The sequence below is a fragment of the Marmota marmota genome, unplaced genomic scaffold (assembly GCF_001458135.2).
Source record: "Marmota marmota marmota unplaced genomic scaffold, marMar, whole genome shotgun sequence".
Classification (NCBI taxonomy): Eukaryota; Metazoa; Chordata; class Mammalia; order Rodentia; family Sciuridae; genus Marmota; species Marmota marmota.
Window position 1 is genome coordinate 22239288 of NW_026000016.1, and position 5488 is coordinate 22244775.

The following is a 5488-nucleotide window of genomic DNA, read 5'->3' on the forward strand; positions in this document are numbered from 1 at the left end:
TCTTATTAAACTAATTTTTCTAAATTCAGAAACTTACAAAGGTTGTTTCAGAATATAAATTTTAAAAGGGGGTCAACAGATAGGAAAGAAAATTAGAAGGTTCTAGGTATAAAAATATTTTTAGTAAAAAAAGTTTTTTTTTTCTAGGTAAGAAAGTCTTTGTGGTAAAGTTGTAATACATCTAAGTAAACAACCAGAGGGTCTAATCAAGTGATTAAAAGGTCTATATAAATAAAAGGTGAGTTTTAAAAGGTTTGTTTTAACTAAGTTGGCTTATAAATAACAAAAACAGTTAAAGCTATTTCAAGTTTTTCCCTAAAGTCAAATATTAATGTACTGATAGAAACCAAAGTTTGATCTATATGTTAAAATGACAAGGATTTCTAAAACTCTAATTTATTAAGTTTTATTCTCTATTCTTAAAGGAATTAGATTATATACAACTCTGGTTAAACATAAACTGTTATTTTAGAGTATTGTACTACATTACAAAGACTAGATTTTTCTTTAAAAGCTAAACTTGGTTAATATAAAAACATCAACGTAATTGTGGTGCTATTACTCTTCTTTATATATTAAATGTGTTCATATCTTCCAGGTATACAAGTCTTTAAAAGTAAAAGGTTTAAAGGAACATTTTATCAAGCTAGTGTTCTCCAAACTAAACTTGTCTGTAATGGTAATTTTGGATTTATAAAGATAACAAATTTTATTAGAAACTTATTTATATCATTTAATGTTCTGTGACCAAATCTAAACTTTATGTTATCTTTTACACTGAGATATAAAAATATAAAGGTATTTCTGAAAGATAGCAAGAGCCTGATCAGTTTAAAGGTTAATATTGTGAAACATTTTGCAACTTTTTTCCACACCAAAAAAGTTAAAGGCTCTCAGCCTTTCTTTGGTTTATGTTTTAGATGTAATGTCGTGTTGTATTAGCTAACACTCATACAGACTCAAAAAAAAAAAATGTAAACTTTATAAAATGATATTTAAAGAGAGAGACCAAGATCAGCTTCAGAACTAGAACACTTTACTTAAGATTTGTAAAAAGCCCCATGTTGGTAAAGATGGTGCCAGGAGCGCTTCTCTTCCGGGAGCTCAGGTCCATGATGCACTGAATGGCGCGCGAACCATCACCTCCAATCCCTGTGAATGGCGCAAACTTTGAATGGCGCACCTCCAATCCCTGAAGTGGAGGGAACTCTCAATGAAGAATGAAGACAATGAAGAAGTTACAGCCCACTCGCCTTCTCCTCCTCATCCTGCTTTAAGCCCATAAGTATCTACACCCTGTTCGTGCTCTCTCTCACTCTCCCCCTCTCCTCTCTCCCTCTCCCCCTCTGCTCTCTCTCCCTCTCCCCTCTCCCATCTCTCCTCTCTCTCCCTCTCCCCTCTCCCATCTCTTCTCTCTCTCCCCTCTTTCCCCCTCTCCCCCTCTCCTCTCTCTCTCTCTCTCTCTCTCTCTCTCTTCTCTCTCTCTTCCCCCTTCTCTTCTGCGACTGNTGCATCATGGACCTGAGCTCCCGGAAGAGAAGCGCTCCTGGCACCATCTTTACCAACATGGGGCTTTTTACAAATCTTAAGTAAAGTGTTCTAGTTCTGAAGCTGATCTTGGTCTCTCTCTTCCCCCTTCTCTTCTGCGACTGCCCACTATGGTCCTGCTAATAAAATCTGGGACAGGTTTTAGATTTGGTCACAGAACAATCTCAGATAATTTGAGATATTAAGCCATCATCTATTGACAGATAGTAAATAAAAGGGGTAAAAATAACTTTGTAAGGGTAAAAGAAATTGAAGTTAAAGCATAAAAGTTAAAGGGTAAAAGACCGGGTGTTGTAAAGTTTCTAAGCTGCAAGGTCTGAGTTAAAATGTAAAGGGGGTATTGTTAGGTTTCTATGCTACCTGCAAAACCTGAAATTTCTGTAGCTGTTAGGACAATGCTTGGAACTGCCCAGTAAACATTTCCCCTGACTGTTTGGTTGTTTAATAATTCAGGGCTCTGTGTAACTGGTCACGTAGTCCTTTAGGCCCTAAAACCAATCAGTTTGAATGTGTACCCCGTTTAGAAATGACCTATCACTCCAGCCTGACCTGTTCCCGCCAATGAATGAACTAATCATGTTTAGGAGTTGTTGTTCAATTTTCCCGCGCCTCATGATGATTTGTTCTGATGTATACAAAGCCCTCCGCCCTCCCCAAAAAGTGTACTTAAGCAGTGCTCAGCCCCTGCTCAGGGCTCTGGGCTGCTTTCCCTTCTTGAGTGGGCACGGAGCCCCAGCATGCTGGTTCAATAAATCCCCTTCTGCCAATTGCATGAGTGGTCACTTGGTGGTCTCTTTCTCCGACGTTTCGCGGGACCCTTACAACTTCATATTATAAACATTAAAGTTTAAACTCAGTTCTCTTACTTTAAGACTGGTGAAACTGGCTTGCTGTATGTTTTAAGATCAAAGCTTAAAGATTAAGTCTAAAATACAGGATTCAAGAAAAAACAATATTTGAGTTTGCCCTCTGAGTTATCTTGAACCTAAGAAACAAGGGGAAGAGCTCTACAACTCTGGATCACATGACCTACCAATCAAGGAGATTACTAGACCCTAAAAAGAAAATCAGTCAGTGCACGTACTGCAAAAGAGGAGGGTCATTGGAAAGGGGAGATGGTACTGCAAAAGAGGAGGGTCATTGGAAAGGGGAGATGTCTGTGATGCTACCAAGGAAAGCCTTATGGTCAGCAAGAATTTAACCCATTCTAGTGCAGATGGCACTAGTAGAGCTAAAAGGCTGCTCTTGAGCTCCCTGAGAGTAGACCCCAAGGGAACTCAGCTGACTGTTAACAATAGATAGGAACAAGGTCAGTTTGACCATCTTGATCTGAAAGACTTAGCAAAAACATTAAAACCAAAACACAGCCATTCCTGGGCATTAAAAAAACAAACAAACAAAAAGAAAACACAGGAAGGGCTGAGGTTATGGCTCAGTGGTAGAGTGCTTGTTTAGCATGCATGAGGCACTGGGTTCGATCCCCAGAACCACATAAAAATAAACAAATAAAATAAAGGTATTGTGTTCATCTACAACTAAAAAAATAAAAAAGTAATTATTTTAGTGTAACTTAAGATGTACACTTGTGTTAGCCCCCCGCCTCCAAGAATAAGTAAGACCAAAGGCTACAAAAGAGAGAATCTTAGGCAGAAATGCCTGATAACTATCAAGAGAAGTTGCCAGAGTCAGAAGTTTTTAGTCAGTTTAAGGCCTACAGATCTTCCTAACCTCCTACACAGGTAGGCTTAAACAATGTTTGCTAATATAATTATCTAGCCCTAATAATAAAGATAAAGGGATCTCTACTAAACACAGAGGTCATGCCAATAAAAAGACATTTTACAAAAATCAGATGACATTAGGTAACTTAACTAGATATTGTGTTTACATTCCTGATAACTCTAGCAATGTTAAAGATTTACATTCCCAAATAAAGGCCTTATTAGATTTTGTTAGGCCTTGTTACACTGGGATAACTTCTCAGCTCTTCCACCTTCTGGTAAGAGATTATTGATTTCTATCATCTTCATGATATTCATTGACATGTTGCAGATGCTGCAACATTTATTTTGTATTAATCATATTTCAGGGTCTGGGGATGTGGCTCAAGCGGTAGCGCGCTCGCCTGGCATGCATGCTGCCCGGGTTCGATCCTCAGCACCACATACAAACAAAGATGTTGTGTCCGCCGAAAACTAAAAAATAAATATTAAAATTCTCTCTTAAAAAAAAAATCATGGGGCTGGGGATGTGGCTCAAGCGGTAGCGCGCTCGCCTGGCATGCGTGCGGCCCAGGTTCGATCCTCAGCACCACATACAAACAAAGATGTTGTGTCCGCCGAAAACTAAAAAATAAATATTAAAAATTCTCTCTCTCTCTCCCTCCCTCCCTCCCTCTCTCACTCTATCTTTAAAAAAAAAATCATATTTCAGTACTTATGTCTTTTTATTTCTCTCATAGAAGCACCCATCCCCAGATGACTTTAAACCTGTTCTTCCTGAACAAGACTTTTACTGTGGACCCCTCAATCAACTGAGTTTCTAAAAGGGGATTCCAAACTGCCTGTACCATCCCACATCACCCCCTCTCAGTTCAAAGCAGGAAGAGCAGTTTTCACCCTTTTCCCTACAGCAGGAAGAGGTCCCTAAAATTAGAGGAGAAAATACAGCAAAAATTAAAGACACTCAGTGTAGTTAGGTAATTGGGTCAGATTACAAAATGGAGACCAGTTTGGGTCCAAAAAGTTGGAGACCACCTCTAGAGATTACAACAAAAATGTCTCCTTCAGAAGAATGACATCCCTCAATGTGGTGATAATTACTATCCAAAGTACATGTATGAAGACACGAAGTGTTGTGAATATACTATGTATATAACCAGAGATATGAAAAATTGTGCTCTATATATGTAATAAGAATTGAAATGAATTCTGCTGTTATATATAAATTTTAAAAATTACATAAAAAATGACATCCCTCAAAAACCCCAACCACCCTCTAAAGATAAGACTAAAAAATGTTAATCATGTTTTTTTCTCTTGCTCGGACTATAAGACCAAGAAGCTAAAACAATACATTTCATCTGTCAAGCTAATGTATATGCACGGCCATTACAATCCCTTACCTAATTTAAAAGATAAATCAAGGGTTTGACTGTTTCTAGCAAAGGGGAAATGTTATGGGCCAGGTTATATGGGCAATGACCAAACAGACTCCATTTTACCCTGAGAGTCCTTGTCATATAACAAGTGCTTCTCCCAAAAACTCCTCCTCTGCCATCCTGATCCTGCTTAGCACACCCTGCTTAGAAAAGCAAATGTTTCTATTCTTCTTATACAATGTAAAATTATTCTCTTTTTGGTTCCCATTTTTCCTGGACAATGTACCCTGTCAGAAAATGATTGTCTAGACATTAGTAACCATTCTTTAACTTGTACTCAACCAGGGACATTTTGTTCCCTTCCCCTTCTGCTTATGATTTTAGATCTTATGATGTTTGTTTAGGGTCTTGAATCATAGCAACAGGCACTTATGATTAATGTATTAACATGCTTTACTTATGGTATAAAAGGTGTACTCAAACCCCTGGAGGGGATCAAAGGGTGTAGGCTTGTAGCCTGCCCCTTGGCCTGCCAGCTGGTGAATCCAGACTACCAGCTGGTGAATCCAGACTACCAGCTGGTGAATAACGACGGTTCTGTCTCCTGCTTTAAGATTGACTCAATGATTTCTTGCAATCTCACTGGTTCCTCCAAAATGGCAGAGTTTTCTCATGGGAGAAGCATTTCTTATATAATAAGGAGTCTCAGGATAAAATGGAGTCTGTTTGGTCACTGCCCATATAGCCTGGCCCATAACAATAGAAACTTAAGAGGTGGACGGTGGTCTTCCAGTCACTTGAAACACGCCATTGAAGGGAATAATGGGAACCACCCCCCCC